This window comes from Motacilla alba, chromosome 3 (genome assembly GCF_015832195.1).
Source record: "Motacilla alba alba isolate MOTALB_02 chromosome 3, Motacilla_alba_V1.0_pri, whole genome shotgun sequence".
Lineage (NCBI taxonomy): Eukaryota > Metazoa > Chordata > Aves > Passeriformes > Motacillidae > Motacilla > Motacilla alba.
In genome coordinates this window covers 89,085,846-89,103,719 of record NC_052018.1, presented here as the reverse complement: position 1 = coordinate 89,103,719, position 17,874 = coordinate 89,085,846, and the positions used below count along the sequence as shown (strand labels likewise).

Sequence of the window (17,874 nt, the reverse complement as noted above, 5' to 3'; positions counted from 1 at the left end):
ATGGAGAACCCAAACACTTTATTGTTATCTTGATGGGGTAACTACAAAATTTGTCTTCCTTGTAATAGCACTTGAAACTGGCAAGTAAAAAAAACTTTTGTAGAGTTGGGGAGGTTTTGTTGTTTGTTTGTTTGATTGCTTGGTTAGTTTGGGTTTGGTTTGGGTTTTTTTCCCCATTTGTGGTATACTGAAGTAAATCTAGGAATATATGAGATGGGTTTGAGGAAACACCCTCCATCTCACCTTTCATAATTCTGTAGAGTTGGTGAGGACATGGGAAGTATCTATTCAAATTGAGGAGAAAGAGGTAAGATGGTGAGGGCTCCTAGTGGAAAGACTGGTTGAGTTATTGCCAGGAAGACAGGCTGAGATATCTGAACACACAGTTACTTATTATTTTAGGGGTGTGTGTGTGTATAGGCTAGTGTTGTCAGATAGCATGGATGTGTATGTAGCTCATTACATGGTGATATAATCTTTCCAGCGTACGAAAATCTGGAAGGGAGTTCACAGAGAAGATAACAGTGTAGCTGCCTACATGTTGATTGGTTTTCGAAGTAAAATCTTGGATTACATGTTTCAAATCAGTGTTCATTTAATAAAGAAAGCCTCCATTACACAAATAAGTAGAAAATGTGCAGAAACTAGAAAAGAAATGAGTTATGTTGTGCATTTATGTTAGTGGATGATTTGATGCTGTGGGTTTATGTAGTATGCTTTTACCTTATAGTTTTGTGAATTTTTATATTATCCATGGGTCAGTTGAATTTCAAACTGATTTTGACATTTTCACACTGTGAAAGCAGGCAAAATTTGAGAAAAGTACTTGTGTATCTTGTGCACTTCTTTTTAGACATCAACTGTGCTCATCCTCTGACAGCAGATGATTTCTAGAGTGGCAACCAAGCCTGCAAATAAAATGTGAAGACTATCCCTTGTGTGCGTTTGAAGCGCAGGTTTGGAAAATTGTGAAACCCAGTGTTTAGTAACAATGTCTCTGTGCTTGATTGAGACAGATTATTTGAGTTGTAACAGTTCCCAGCCTGGGAGTCCCTCACTTAAACAAACCTGCAGATTGGTCCCTTCAGCCCTGCAGTTCTCTTCTGTGCGTGAAGGCTGTGGCTGCCACACAGGTACATGACCTACTTTACCCACTGGGCCATCACATTAGAAATGCACACATGGGGCAGTGATGCCATACCCTAAATGATCAAAGAAATAATCCAAGTCCCAAATCCCTACTTTCATTCAAGCATGCACATAATCCTTAACATACCAAGTAGTGTTTTAAACAACTATTGAAAGTGGTGTTGGGCTCTGAAACTGATTATATATCTAAAAATCGCTTTGGTTAATTAAATAATTTCATTTCTATTCATATTCCGTTGGCTCTTTCTCTCCTTTCATTAATTTTAACCCACAAAAAAGCTGACTAAAATCACCCTCAGTGTAAGTGCATGCTCACAGTCTTTGTTCTAATCCCCACGGAGTGTTTGATATTATTTTCAACTCAAACCTAATTAACAGTGTATGTTCTTTATTGAAATCTGAACATTTCTGTATACTACGTATCAATGCAGACTTTTCTTATGCGCTGTCATTTTCAGAACATTGTTCTGGTCCAAGTCTTTGTCCTTAATTGTCTTTGTCCTTAATGTCCTTAATGTGGAGGCACCACATAACAGTAGAGATTCTTCTGACAGAAAACAAACCTTATTTTTTCTCCTTTTTTTTCTCCTGTATTTGTCCCAGTTTTAACACTGCGTGTGGGTACTGGTTTAAAAGCTATGTGTGATAGGGAATTGAAGAAGATTCAAAAAGAGAAGTGTCCTTTTCAAAACTACTAGTGATGCCCTTAGTAAAGGGCACAGGAGTTGAATATAAAGACTTTTCAAGATCAGGTGTGAGTTCCAGTGGCGCAGCAGTATTGGGATGGTTACTGCTGCCAGTAGCCCTGTTTCTGTCACTAGAGCAATGTTTCCAGTTCAACACAAGGCATAAACATGTTTAAGTCCTTTTTGCATGTCAGGTGGAAAAAGACTGTGTTGTAGAAGCCCTGCTTTGTACAAGATGGCTCTGTTACCTACATGATGAAAATTACACATTTGCTAAAGTATCTTAGTGAAACAATAACCAAAACTACAATGAAGAAAAGAAAATTCAAATGAAAACATCCAAGCAGAAGTAGATACATGTATAAGCATAAAATATATTTGGAATAGCTGTAATGCAGCATCTCAGTTAGAATTCTGCTTGGCCTGCTCGGCCTGCTGGTGACAGAGGTGAATGCCTGTCTTGGAGAGAAGGGCTGCCTACTTCACTGGGGCTCAGGGCAGTAATCCCAACATTGGCACCAACTTGGCACCTGCGTGCCAAGATCTTGATATGGCCAGAATACAGTATCTCTAACTAGATTTAAAACTCAAGTACCACTTACCATTATCAACTCTCCTCAATGGCCATCTTCTACCATTTTAAGGTTCTTCAAATCTGCATAGTTGAAGTGAAGATATGAGAAGGACCACTTATAATGGATAAGGGAGGCTGCTGGATAATTTAATTTTAAATGCAGTTATATGGTAAGAGCTAGCTTTTTTCCCCTTCCATCTTAGAGACGTCATTGGGATTCAGTGCTTTTAGCAATTCATTTATTTAGTTATTTAGATGGAATTGCAATTGGAAGGCTTATTTCCAATGAATCATTCTTTGTGGCTAATATTTAGCAGGGGGACACTGTTTTGTGTTTTATTCTCAATCACTGATACTGAATAGATTTTTCTGGAGTAATAAAAGACGTTCTGATAAAATGAGTATGATAAAATTTCACGGATCCCGCATGAAATTTCATTCTCCGTATGACATTCCTTCAGACAGAATGATTTTTAGAAACTACTTGTGGATGGATATTGATTATGGAACAGAATAATTTAGGATAGCTGAATACAACTGTTAAGCCTACATAATATCTTAGACTATATCTAATGGTAAGCAAATCACATGTTGAGATTAAGAGGACACAAGGATTACATGATTTTTATGTGGAAGCAAATAGTACATCTCTGGACAAGCATAGTAAACCCAACCCAGAATTCAGCAAGAGTTTCTGCCCTCAATCATCTAGGGGTGGAGATGATTTTGGAACTACCTTGCTTAATTCATACAGTGATAACTTAATTTTCAAAAGTAACTATCCTTGTTGGAATGCTTCAACATTTGGATACTCACTTGAATGCAGTTGTCAAAATCTGAGATGTGCTATTTTCTGTTGGTTTGTGTCTGCCAGGTAAAAATAAAAGTAACTTAGACCACTCTCTCATGTGAGTATAAAGTCTACAGAGGGAAAAATAGGGTAGCAAAATACAAGTAACCAGATTCTATTTGAGATGTTCCTGAAGCCCTATGGAAAACTGCTCCAGGGGCACCTGGGTTCTCCATTGATCTAGTGACCTCAGGCAACTTGCATCACCTTTCCGTTCTTCATGAGCCAGAGATAATGCTCAAGGCCTCCTTTTGTCACATGCTGTCAGATCTGTTGATGAAAGGTGCTTCGCAGAAATAATAACCCTATTCACAGAGAATTTAATGTCTTATTTTCAAACTTATTTTCCATGTTAGTGCAAATGGATTCAGGAGTTTTGGAACTGGGAAGCCCAATATGTACTCTAGGCTACTCCAGCTCTTCAAGGCAAGCTTGTCCTGAAAAACAGGGGTTTTTTAAGTGTCTCTCCTAAAAGGAATCTGAATATCTGATATGTTGTCTGCTTATTCTGTTTCATACTCTTGTCCTCGGTTGGTTGCCCCTTTTTTTCTTTCTTCTCCTTCCCTTCAAGTCTTGCAGAAACTCAGTCTTTGAACTATTCATTCCAGTCAAATCAGGCTGACATGACCTAAAGGATCAGAAGTTGTTATGGGGGTGGGCTGGGTGGGCAGTAAGTGTTGTGTAGCATGATTGTGTAGGTCTCTTATCCTTAGGAAACCAGGGTAAAAATCATGCCTGCCTTCATTCCCTCTGCTTTGAAAACCATAGAATGGACTTGCCAAAAGAATATCTCCAAACTTGAAGCTATCTTTATCCTTAGCAAATGGGATGGAATTCTAGCCAAAAAGTGAAAGAATAAGATTTACAACACAGATGGGACTGCTTTGGGCATGAATAGAACAGGTGAGGCACAAATTAAAATCCTCATCACTGGATAATCTGATTCAGGAAAGCTGCTACAGCTTTCTACAGAGGAAATAGGAAAAGTTATGTATAGGACTCCCGGTTCTGTGCAGCATGGAGCTATCCAGAGAAGACAAAAGAATATCTGGTTAGCTTTAGAAAGGGCAGCAGGAAGGAGAGCTATAGTCTGACTTACTTGTTCACAGTGATGAAATCAAGCCTTAGCACCAAGAAAGAGGTAAGGTAGATATTTTATGGGAGAGAGGGAACCTTTCTAAGGAAAAGGTTGAATGGGTTGGGTGGGACCCCTACAACCTCTATTTCAAAAACTGGTTTTTAGAACAAGATTGTGCAAGTGTCTGTCAGGAATTACATAAGAATACCTGATAACTGCAAGGCCTCCTGAGCTCCATTTAAACCACCTTTCTATGATTGTTCCATAAAGTACAGGTTGTCTTGTGAAACACAGATATGCAGTGACGTAAACAAGACCTTTGTGCACTGAGCTGTTAAGGTTTGTCTAGCTGGAGACTGACAGAGCTGAAAGTTTGTCTTATTCAAAGCAAAGTTGCTAATAGAGATACTGTCCTAAATGAGTCATTCAGCCCTCAGAGGAGGGACAGCCAAAGCCTTTGAAAATAGCCCCAACTTGCCAATAGCATTGGGATTCAGAAGCACTTTCAGCAGCATCATGCGCACAACTCATAGCATGGTAGCATAATAAACACTACATAGCACTGCTGCCTTGCTAAAGGCTATGAACACTTTTACCTCATCTGGGCAGCTCCCAGGCAGAAAGAAGCTTCTCATGCTTCTCCTCAGTCATGGATACTAGAAGATGATGGCATATGAGGTGAAGAGGCAGCATCCATGTCATGTCCACAGCTAGAGAAATATTAGTATTAGAGAAAAACATTATCCATCAGGGGAACAAGTTGCTGTTTGTTGTGAGCTTGGACGACAGAATTCAACAAGTGCTATTGCATCAAAGGTCCCAAACTCTCACTCATGCATGCACTCTTATTTAATCTTCCCTGTAGTCAGGTGCTTGTTTAGCCCCATAATAATTTCCTGAGATACTGACAGAAATCACCACCAGCCCAGAAGTCAGTTGTAATATCTTTGAGCACTGCCCAGTGACACTGGATCTAGCAGCTGAATTTGTGCATAGTGCTGAAATTTGGCTATACAGCAATTCATTGCTGCTTGGTTATTTTGTCTCCCCATTAATGCTGATATATATGCTTTTCCATTCATTTTCATGGACAGTTGTGGATAAATATCCAAGCTTTAAGTTCTACACAAATATATTTGCTTGGAAAGAAAGACTTTAACTCAGCAATATTACATTTTCAAAAAATAAAATCCATCAAAAGCTTTTTATCAGAAAACTGTAAAATACAAGAAAAGGTTGATAACATTTTATTACATCTTCTCTAATGCTTTCTAGTTTAACTAAATTTACTGAGAAAAGCCTCTAGTTTTCCAGTCAGCACAAGTACCAGGCTTACAAAAACACTTTTGCTCTACAGAAAAACAGCATGAAGAGTTGCTTATGGAGAAATTCTAACTTGTCACATTAAACTTACTGAACCGGGAGAGAACAGAAACCCCGACAAATCCACGAATGGTGATGCTTGCAGCCTGCCTTGAACTCACCAAGTATGACGAGCAGTGACACTGCTGTCTTAATGTATTGCTGACAGAGCTGCTGTACTCATTAACCTTTGATGAAACAAGATGTCACTTTGTTCACATCAAATGCTCCTTGATGCCAGTGCTCAGAGACTGTTTTTGTTGCTGATGCAGACATCAGCTATTGTTGAAAACATTCTCTTTCCCTTCCAGCATTTCACTGCCCATGAGGATTTATAGGTGCTGATCATTATCAATCTGCAAATGGAGTCTGAAGCCAGGAGTGCGTGTTTAAATTCTGCAGCTTTTAATTTTATTTTTTTTATTAAAAATCTTTAAATATAATTCACCTATATTTAAACTCCTGAAAACATTGTTCTTGATGTGCTACAGGATGCTGCCAGGAACTCAAGGACACATTTGAGTGATCCCTTCATCGTTTTCTTTGAGGCTACTGGAACTGCTAAAGAATTATTTACAGCATTAGAGCTACATACTAGAAACACATTGTAGTGGGAGAAGCCATTGAGTTGTGTAATATTCTGGTCAGCATTATGACTAAACAGTGGCGTAGCGTGGAATAAAACAGATTTTTCCTAGTTTCTGATCTGTTCTCCAACCTTTTATCAGCATTGCTTCTATTAATAGCATTAGGAGCCAATCTTGCTGTTCTATGTACAGTAAATATCATGTTGTCTAGCAAGAAAATCCTGACTGACTGGAAATAATTCTCTGATCGGGGAATAATTTTTGTTTAGTCCTTACTTTGCATGATAAGCACATTTATATTGCTATGAGATAAATGAAAGCAGAGCAAGAAAGAAAGGAAAAATTTTTATTTCCTTGCTGAATACTGAAATTTTCTGTACAGAAAGCCTGAGATCAGGGGTGTAGTTGCTTTTGTGTCTGTTATTTTAGTGGACAGAGCAATACTTTCAGATGACCTCTAATGACATTCTTTCCACTTTATAGTCCTCAGTATCTTTTTCCTTGCATTAGGAGAGTTTGTAGTTTTTGCATTTGATTTGTTTGATTTATTTTTTTTTTCACAGTTAAGTCTGCAGTCTTCACATCTGTCATGCAAATGTAACATCTTGGGAAGCATTTGAAGATAAGAGTAGGGATTCTTCTAATTTGCAGTTGTGTAAAATAAGAGCATCTGATCATAGCTCAGTGCTGGAATTCTAGCTAAAGGTCATGCCGTGCCTCAGGGGGTGATGAGCCGTCAAAGCTTTGTGGGATAATGTAGCTCTAGAAGCGTTTTTAAAGAAAAAGATTTGAAGGAAGCTAGGTAAACCAGCAAATTGTTTAGGGCATAGGAGACTTCAGACTCTTGCAGTAAGAGGAGGCAGTAGAAGTGAACGTTAAAGCCAGAAAGTGTAAGTGGATGAGATGCAGGCAGAAGTATTTTCATGGGAAATGTAGGAAATATTAATAGTTTGCTTAACACTGAAGTGCATCTGTCCCATATTGAGTGATGAAAGCCCGGGAGATTAACCATCCACACCAGTCCAGCTTTACAAGATGAACATGTGATATTCACAGAATAGCAAACTTACATGAAATGTGACCGTGCCACTAAACAGCAACACAAAGGAAAGTGCATCTGAGAACGCTCATGGAATACGATCAAGCATAGCTGATACAGAGTCCTTGAAAGGTGCTGGTAAATACACTCATTTAAAGACTTTCACCTGTTGCTTTAAATCATTCAAACCCCATGGCATGTCTGCCAGCACCGTGACCCCTGGTGCAGAGTGAGGAACATCAAAGGCAGAGTGGAGCAGATCAGGTCTCAGGTAGGCGTTGCACCCTTGTTATGGATAAAAGAAGTGACAGTAAGTTATAAAACAGGTGGAACTGGGATGCTGCAAGCCTCGTGTGAGTAACCCAACAAATAATTCTGCTCATGCAGAAACACAAAGGAGTTTTAAAATATTTTTTTTTATCTCAAAGACGTGTGAAAATACATGGACTATACACTGATTCATTATTAAAAGCCCTTCTCGACTTCATTGATTTTTTAAAGTTTTTTTCAGTCCAAGAAAGATTTACACTCTCTGAAACTGCCTGTAAAGCCAAAGGAAAATAAAATTATTAGTAAATTTTTATCAGTCAGGTAAATCTTTTGGAGATACATCACCATGCCATGTAACATCTCTGCTGCCAGGCTGCTTATGGTCAGTTATTTACTACCAGGCACGATTTTCTGCTGCAATGGCTGTTTTCCCTGGAAATACGCACAATGCTGCTTCCCATCTTTAAATGTTCTTAATTTGCCTTTAGGAACAACATGTACAGACTGGTTTTAAAACAGTAGAAATTGCTCCTTGGAAATGAACTGTAGTTAAAATGGAATACAAGCTCATTTGCAATCAGAACCAACAAGTCTGAAAACATGCTCTGGGTATCTAATATCAGGCCAATTTCAGTAATGTTCACTTGACTATGTCCTGTATAATCTGTAGTTATTGTACCAGAAAAAGTCTGTTATGAATGTTTATTGCTTCTAATCACTGAATCCTAACATCAGAACACTTTCTGAACAAGAATAAAAACGCTTTCACAAGTTCCCTTCAGAGAGAAAAATTTTTAGGGTATTTGTCTGAACTAAGGGGAACTTTAAGAGTTAAACACAGTCATTATAATGCTGATGATATGAGTTTCAGGATTTCTGTATGGTCCTAGACATTACTGACTTTGGAGAGCATTATTTGTCATCCTAATACAGGGCCCAAAGAAGTCTGCTTTCACAACAGTAACTGTGATTGCAAAACCAGAACCATACCCAAGCCGCCACTGTAATGAGTATCTGCTCTCTGTGCTAATACACACTTACATCCTGTCTGCCATACTGACAAAACCCCTACTGCAGTCTTTAAACTTTTCATACAGGAGCGTTTTCAGAGTTAAAATTCTTTTTAGCAGAGACTTGGTGTTTGGGATGGATTTTTAGTTTTTCTGTAATGATTGTCTTTTAAAGTTGGTAATCATTTTAAATTTTTTTAAGTTTACTTTGGTTATTGTTTACTTTTCTGGTGGTAAAGGAGTGAGGGGAGGAGGGGGAAGTTTTGTCGTCTCCTCTGAGTGGCCAGAGATGTCTGTGACCTTCTTTGAGAAGTGATTTCAATGAGTTAGAAATGCTTTCTGTAGTGTTTCTATGTACTTTCTCCCAGGTTTTGAGATCCAGTATGTATCACAGGAGTTCAGGTTTCATAGTGCCCTTGAGCAGAGTGTGTTTCTAAGATAAACACCAGCCTGATGGTTGCACTGAAATGCAACACTGCATAGCCCCACTGACATGAGGAAGCTGGATGAATGCCAGTGGAATGTGGGCCTGGTGGAGATGTGGTGGTCTTTGCTGGGAGAAAGGGCATTTTCTGGAAGCTGGAAATGTGTGATGTTCACATCCAGTTCTAGAGACAGTAAATTATGGTAATCAACAGTGATTTGGCTCACCATGGCCAGATGCTCATCTGACAGGAAGGGACAATATTTTCTGTAAAGCTGGAAATAAAAACTGCCATATTTCCAAAATGCCTCTGCTATCCCTCCATCCAGACCAAGACTTCACTCCTTTGGAAGATCTTACTCAGTGACAGAGGAGAAAACATCTTATTTCATGCTTTAGAACATTTACTGTTTTTAATCAGCTCAGTTTTGGTCTTTCCCATGGTAATGAGTCAAGACCTCTTCCTCACTGACTGGATTTCCTTACCAAATTCAGTTAATCGAGCCTGACTCAGTATAAAGTAATGGTGCATAGGAATTATCAGTGTTATCTTTGTCAGTGGACGCTGTGGGAGCAATTCCAGTAAACCTCCGGTTTATGTGTGTGAAGGTTGAAAGGTCTCCTGTCCTAACAAAGAGAAACATGATCTTGAAATAAACATAATGTTCAATATGATAGTTAGCTTTTACTGGTTTTTTTTCACCAGAGGAGAAATTTGGTGCCTAAAATATGGACACAAGTTTAAGCCCATTCTCAGATCCCAGGGCACTGAGTTGGGCTGCTTTCCATACTTCAGACAGAGCTATTGGAAGCTGCGAGTTTTGCCTGCTGCCAAAAGTGAATTTGAAATGCTCTCTTATAATTTTTCATCATCTCTTTTCACATCACTGGTGATTATCACTGATATTGGCTTGGAAAAGGAGACACTCTTCTGTATAATCATGCAACCACCACAGTGTGCAAACCTCGCCTGGGCAACCTTTCTTCTTGCCATGCTCTGCACATTTTTGCAATGACTGCCCTTGTAGCACAGACAAGTTTCAGGGCTTAATGGTTGGTGCCCACAGACCCAAACTCTTGGCAGGAATAGCGAGGTTAATTACTTTCCATTAAGGTGATGTCCTGGCTCACAGAAACTTTTCCTGGTGACTTCAGCACAGCTTGGATTTCACCCTTCAAATACCAGTGACTGTGCAACAAAAGAATGTGTCCTGCCAATTTGTGAACCTTTGATTTCAGTTGCTGCTGCCCTACTTAGCGCTCTGTGCCGGCTTAGCGGTGTCTGGCAGCCATGGGCTGATCCTCCCCACCTCCTGGGCTTGGCTTCCCCCAGCCTGTAACTAATAAGTGATGTATTATTTTATTTACCCACTAGTCTAATCTCTAACTGTACCGGACCCTGTTACCGGACACTTCTGTCTGTTGTAGGAACTTCAGATTTTATTTTGGAAACTTGGCGAGTGGCAGCCTAACCACAAAGACTAGGAATAGGAATAGCAGCATATGTGCAGTTTAGAGAACAGTTGGACAAAATTGCAACAAATCCCAGAAATTCTGCATGTCTCACATATGCAAGGGAGGTTTTTTTTTTAAGGCTTTCATTGGTCTTGTCTCAAGGACACCGTGTCAGCTATTTTAAGCAGCCAGTCTATAGCCAGTTTATTTTATTTGTTTTGAGGGTGAAGGAAAAAAAAAAAAAAACTTCTTTCTTTTTTTTGTAAGATTGTTAATTGTCTGTGAAGTTTTCTAAAGGATACATTTTTTTCTTCTTTCATCAATTACCAAAGGTTCTTGACCTCATGGTAAAAAATTTTGGTTAAGGTTACAAAGAACATATAAGACAATACAAGTAAACATTCTCATTGACTTTAAGGAGGTTGATTACCAGCAGTAATCATGTGCAGAATAGTTTTCTGCACAAGCTCTCAGTTAAATTTAAACCTCGGCAAAATATCCACTGGAATCAGCTGGAAAGTTTTCCAGAGTAGGGAGTGAATATGAAACTGAGGACAGTCTTGAGGACCAGGCCCATGTTAAATAGTTCTACTCCCTAAATACAAACAGCTGAAACCTTCTGGATAAGCCAAGACAAATACCTTTCTTCTGTACCTTTTTCTTTGCCAGCCAAATCTAATTTTTAGCAATTGATGTGATAAATGCTGCTGAAGTGACATGGAAGTGGAATGTATCTGAAAATGAAATGTCACTTCTGTCTATAGTTGGTACAGCCTGTTTCTCAATTTAACTTTTATTTAATATGTATCTAGTCCCAAATGCTGCTCAGCTTGTTTAGTTTTTTTAAATTTATGTAGTATGTAGAGACAATCAAGGCACTATGTTCTTTCCATAAGTTTTATTCCTTTCATAGCACAAGGCTGGAATGGAAATAATATGAGAGGGAAAGTGTGCTTCACCAATGCCAGGAAAAGAAAAGTATACAAAGTTAAAGCTTTTGATTTCAAGAACACAAAGTTTAAAGTTCAAAAATCAAATAACTTCCTCCAATTTTTGGATACTTGGGACCAATTTTCAAATGCAGATTTTTCCTTTAAAAAACCCACAAGCCCAACAAACAAAAAACCACCCAAAGCCCCCCAGGAACAAAACAAACCTGAAACAAAACAAATAGTCTTCGCAAATATCCTTTTAATGCTCTCTCTTATTACCTTACTGTGATAGACCTCTTCTTCACTGTCTTTTTACTCCAACTGACAAGTAATCTTAGCCTGCTAATCCTGACCCTTAAACTCTGCTACATTATAATTAACGTTCAATGTCTCATGACTCTGATTTTTATGTATTAAATGCATGCCTTGTTATCCACTCAGTGCTGCATAAGACACCACTTTCACAAAGAATGGAATCCAGTGCTTGGGAGGGAGCTTTATTCATCCATAAGACAAATAAACCCTATTTCCAGGACTTAAGTGACATTAGAGGTTTGTTGATATTGAGAAATTTAATCTGCCAAATGCTTAGAAAAATACTTTCCAGCTAAATTCACAGACTTCCATTAAATTTCCACTGATTTAGATTGTAAGGGTTTTCTTCTAAGTTAACTTAATGGATTGAAAAAAAAAAATATTGCCTAAACCATTGTAATTTTTTTGGGAGCGGGATACTAGTCAGCTGGCAGAGAGTCCTTGCAAGATCCATTTGTAAGGTGATGATTTTCCACAGAAAAATGATGAGCTTGTTTATGAAACAGAAAACTTTGAATCAGTAAAACTCTCATCCAGAGAGAAGCTGAATGACTCACGGGATGAAAGAACTTACTTACACTTGGAATCAAACTCATCAGGTTTAATACTGGAATACTGAAAGATTCAAAATTAAAACTTCTTTGACAAGCAGAGCAGGAAGGGCAGGAGCTTACATTTCTTAAAGCATGTGCTTCAAAAACAAACTTTTCTTTCCAAATAAGTCAGTTTATTGTTATTTTTCCAGGTTTTGATGAAAACAAACAAGATTCAGATATTAAATATCTTGTTTCCATGAGAAATAACAAGTTATCTTTAGAACAGCAGATGTTATTTCTTCAGATGAGAAAGGTGCACTTTAATTCACTTTTGCTAAACAGACTTTTGGCTTTATTGGCAGGTTGTCAGGAAAATAAAGTGAAAATGACACTGTGTTGCCAAAGTGCAAAAGACTTGGATTTAAAAACATGTCCACCAGAAATCCATTTCAAGCCATCAGTCTGGGAGTTTTTCCATGGCTTCAGTTAAAGTGAAAAGGAGAAAACAGGTCCTAGAATTCATAAAAGCTCTGTTCACTTACTGGGTAAGTCATAGGAAAAGCTGACTATATCCACTTTTTGCAAAATATTGATATATCTTGTCAAATGCACCCCTTCTAAAGGGCTTGAAAAGAAAGAGAGGCCTCTTGGAAGGCTGTAATCCAGCAGTGAATGCTGAAAATCAGGGCTTTCCTTTGTAGAGTCAATGAAAAACCTAAGGGTTGGCTGGGGAGAAGGACAATCAAGTTTATCACTTAATTTCAAGAAGGTCTGACGGCAGCCCAGAAGTGAGGGGACACATCTGTGGGCCCACAGGAGCAGCTGATAACCATCAAAGGACAGCAGAGTCTCTTGCTACTAACATGGGCAGAGCCTCCATCTCTTTGAAAACAGAGTTGTTGCTTTTGGGGGAAAAGCAAGAAGTGCACTGGTTGTTTGCTACAGGCAGGAAAGAGAATCAAGGAATAACGTGAGCCCTGGGCAGGGTGGGAGCTGGTGAAATGCAGCCTCACCCCCCGTGCACACAGGCAGAGCACTGAGTGCTGCTGGGTACAGCTAGGAGGGCCACCAGAGCCAGGGCAGGATGGGCTGGCAGCAGGGTCATTAACTCCTGCCTTTCCTGTCTGCGTAGGAAAATCCAGGGCTTGACTTGATGGGAAGTTACAAATCTTAAAGGAGTGGGTTGAATGGTTGGAGGACAAAGGGGATGGGGAATTCTCCTTTCTGCTGTTCCCCAGTGGCCACATTCCCTGTCTCATCTCACTCTTGTGGAGTGCCCACTTGTGAGGGTTCTACTCCTATGGAAAGGAGAGAGTTGCCCAGAACCTAAATATTTCAGATATTTGAGCAGATCTCTCTTGTGTCAAGCCAGTAAATCATCCTGAGAAAGGGAAGTGAAGTTTGTCTCCTGCTTTTTTATACCTCTGTGGCTGAGACCCCTTACAATAAATGCTTCAGACAGTTGTGTCTTTTCAAAAAGAAGGTAAATGCCCATGAGCTAGATACTTTGATTTAAACTGAGCTCTGTCTAAAAGACCCACAGCACTTGTAAGCATGATTGATACTTAAATATGCTGTCCCTTAGCCAGCAGACAATGCATGTAACAGCCACTTATTTTGCAGCAAAAAAACAAAGATCTGTGTTGTTGATTTGTTTGGATTTTCATTTTTCTGATTTAAAAGAATATAGCATGTATGGTGGAGATGTAGACAAATTGTCTTAGAAATTTTGGGAATAAACTCCAGCTCTGCTAAACTCTTGGTTTTAGAAGTGACACGAACAAAAGAGAATGTAAATGAAAAAGTTTGTGACTGTAAATTAAAACCTCTATCTCTGAATTTAAAAATAAAATGGGAGCCACTAAACAGCAAATGTGCTGTAGTGATAAAGAGAAGGGATTTTTTCCTATTTCTATCACAAGAAATCACAAGAAGGCTGGTATTACTTTATATCTTTTGCCATTGCAAGCTTTTGCCAAAATGCTGGAGGTGTAATATAATCCCCCATAATTACATGTTTTGAGAAAGAGCATTCCTTAGCTGTTTATATGGATTAAAACTTAGAATGCTAGAAGGCATTCCAGTCATAATGGTAAACTAATTAGCAATTAATACTGTGCTATGGTTTAAGAGTCAAATTTTTTTTTTATACTTTGCTGCTAAAATACAAATATATAAGTAAGCTATGAATGATTTAATGGAGCTTTATCTCATTAATGTGATAAATTCTTTATTCCTTTACACAGAAGGAAAGAGTCAAAGAATAGCAATTAAAGGAAAGTAGTGTTGGGAGCAGCACTAATTTCACAAAAAGTCATTACTTATTCATAAACTTGCATTTATCTGTGGCAATAATTGACAAAAGGGCAGAATCAGATCTTTAATCTTCACATTTATAGATAGACCAAAAGTTTGTTTTACCTCTCTGCTAAGGTGTTGGAATCCTGGAATGGCTAGACAGATCATAAAACAATACTTCACAGATTTGTCCTTATACAGATCTATTCTGGCACCTTTTTTTCCAATGATAGGGTAATGGTTTAGTTTACATCAGCTGCCAAGTATGAGTACTTCTCTGAACTATATCCAAACTGAATAGGTCTAAACTAAGATATAAGTCTATTTTTTCCATTTACTTCAGTAGGCTTTGGATCAGATCCCTACTGAATCTTCAAAGTTCAATTAAAAATCTTGTGTAATCATAACTTCTTGTATGCCTTGAGCTGATTCCAGCCCTACAGCTGGTCTGTGTAGAGATTTCTGATAGTGTAGAACACTAAGTGTGCCTGGCAAGGTTCTTTGAATTTGGTAATGTGTCCAGGCTGTTGATTTCTCAGAACCTGGAGAATGGAATCCAATGCTGTGTTTTCACAGGGTGATTTTTTTGGAGTTTAATTTCTTTTCTTTAACAGAGTTACCATTCTTTGTTGATATATTCAAAGGACAGCAAAACTCAGGTTTATGGGTACGTATGATAACTCTGACTCACAGTACTGATATTCACTGAGCATTCAGTCTGATTTAATAGTGAAGATGATCCAACAGGCAGGGGGAAGGCAAGAGCTTCAAAATAAAGCTTTTAGAAACATTTTTTCTCTATGCTCTGTTTGCAGATATGACATGAAAGACTGGCAAAAACAGATGAAAGAGTGGTTTCTTTCCAAACCCTGGCTGTCAGCTTAAGTTACAAGTGCCTTTTTGTAAAATATTGTTGGTTAAAGTACTTAGGTGTTTAAATAGAAAATTTGCATAGAAAGTATCTTTTTCATAAGTGCCCTTCTGCTTAACAAAATGGTTCTTATCAGAGAACAAGTCTGTCCTTGCAAGGTTGGCTTGATGTTTTTTTAACACATTGGCTGGAATTTCTGCATGCCAGCCAACCCTCCACAGATCCTCAAAAAGGGCGTCCCTCTCTAAGTGGGTCACAGAAAACCTGCTGAAAACACCCAAAGGAAGAATTTGGGGTCTGGAGACTTTTGGAGGATACTGAAGGAGTGAGATGGGAGAGTGCACTGGTGTTTTCAAAGGTCTGTAGTAAATGAATTTTGGTTTTCCAAGAAAAACACACAGACCTGTGTTATTCCCAGCTAATGTCATTCAAGATATTCCTAGTGAAAAGCAAAACTGCTCACATTTAAATGTTTTCCACATTTCATTATAAATTTGAAAATGGTCTAAGTTATGAGGAAAGGACTGATGCCCATATATTTTTTTAGTTGGAGATTTTCCAGTTTAGAGTGTCCTCACCAAAACATGAAAAATACACATCTCTGAAGTCAAACTAATTTTTTCCCTATCCCCACTTAGCAGAAAGGAAAACATGGAGAACATTAAACCACAGAACAGTAAAGGATTAGCCAATAAATGTGTAAGTTTCACACTGTGCAGCATCCAGCCCCTGAAAACTGAGGTCTCTGTGGGGTTTGCACCAGTCCAAAGTGGAACATCAAATATAGGACTAGAGGACTGGAGTGAGCTGATTCTCCTGGTGGTTACTGTCATAGGAGATAAAGCTCTCCCATAAATGGGAAAAGGAAAGAAAAGGCAGCTCCAAACCTTTATTTATCATCAGTGTGTCTTGGTGGTACTTGTAATCTCCTGTGGCTACTATGACTAATAAATGGTGCTGTGCTTCAGTCTGCCCCTTTCTCCTCCCTTGCTAAGGAAGTGGCATCAGCCTCTGGCTCTGTAGGGCTTCAGCCTCCTCCCTGCTTGCCTCTACCACACTGCAAATCCCAGAGCCATGGGGACTGCAGGACCTCTTATGGCTTGTGGGGAGCAGCTGCTGGTGAAAAAAGTGGTCCAGCTGCTGGGTTAATTCACTGGTGGCTGTGATGGCACTACTGTGGTTGCAGAAGTGCTGTGAAAAGCTGCAGAGGGCTCCCAGCACTGTTCCACAAGCTGAGGAGGCTCCTGCATATGGGCTTCTCCCTGATTCCTGCTTAGTGACCAGCTTTTGGGGTAGGGGCTGGATGGAATTCAGAGGAAATACCATCAGAGCTCGATTGCCCCAGTGGTCCATGCATTGGCTTGGAAGTCATGGAAATGTGGCTCATTTGTTCTTCAGCCTCTTGGCTCCTGTGTGTGAGCTTGAATGTATTTTCATGTGGGGCTTTATCTGTCTTACTTACTCATGTTTTAAAAGTTGAGACCTCAGAGGTATTTTGGCATTGTTAGACAATTGTAAGTGTTTAAGGATGCTGGAATTCCCTGAGGCAAGGATCTGGCTCGTATCTTGCTGAAGGCTGTCTTCCCAGCAGTGTAGAGCTGTGTGGATTAACTAAGCCTGTTCCTGGGGAGCTGCATGTGTGTGTGTCAGTGGATTGAGCCTGTGCAGGCTATTGCTGATCACAGCTGGTTAGACCAAACTGAGAGCCAGAACCATACCTCTGCCTCTCCCAGGGTGTCTGCTTGGGTATCTGTTGCAGGTCTGCCCCATGCTACACACCCTTCAAGGAGAACATCTTATCCTTGAGTGTTCTTGAGTATAAGGTCACCCCCTCTAGCGTAGGGGTAGTTCTGTTATACAAACAATGAAAATGTTTTAGTGTGAAACACTTGCAGCAAGACACTAGAAGTTCTACATGGGACTGTAACTAGTAAAAGCATATTTTCCATTCAAGTTCTTAAACTTAATTAAGAACCCTCCAAAATTTAATTGAATCAAATACACATTCACTCTGCTTGTCAGTCTAAGGCAGTGCAACATGGCTCTGATTTCTAACCTGGATTTAAAGTTTTGTCCTCTATTAGGTTATCTAATTTGCTTCATTTAAACATTACAGGAAAATGAAAAGCAGGTGTTTCCTTCATTGAGTACCTATTGTTATTGTTTCTTTTCTGTTTTTAGTTATAGTCACAGTATTTTTGAATAATAAACCAGGACCTCCTCTTTGTTCTCAGGAAAGTGGAACGTACAATATAGGACTAGAGGACTGGAGTGAAGCTGATTCTCCTGGCGGTTACTGTCATAGGAGATAAAGCTCTCCCATAAATGGGAAAGGGAAAGGAAAGGCAGCTCCAAACCTTTATTTATCATCAGTGTGTCTTGGTGGTACTTGTAATCTTCTGTGGCTATTATGACTAGTAAAACAAAAAAGTTCCTGG

The 17,874-nt window shown here is 39.1% G+C and overlaps 1 long non-coding RNA gene across 1 annotated transcript; it reads right to left on the bottom strand.

Moving 5' to 3' along the window:
- Positions 1 to 2,273: 2,273 nt before the first annotated feature.
- Positions 2,274 to 5,817, bottom strand: LOC119699901. Its single transcript, XR_005256582.1, has 4 exons — positions 5,752 to 5,817; positions 4,934 to 5,047; positions 3,226 to 3,276; positions 2,274 to 2,490 (listed from the first exon to the last, which is right to left on the bottom strand). It is a non-coding gene; the product is annotated as an uncharacterized LOC119699901 (long non-coding RNA).
- Positions 5,818 to 17,874: the final 12,057 nt, after the last annotated feature.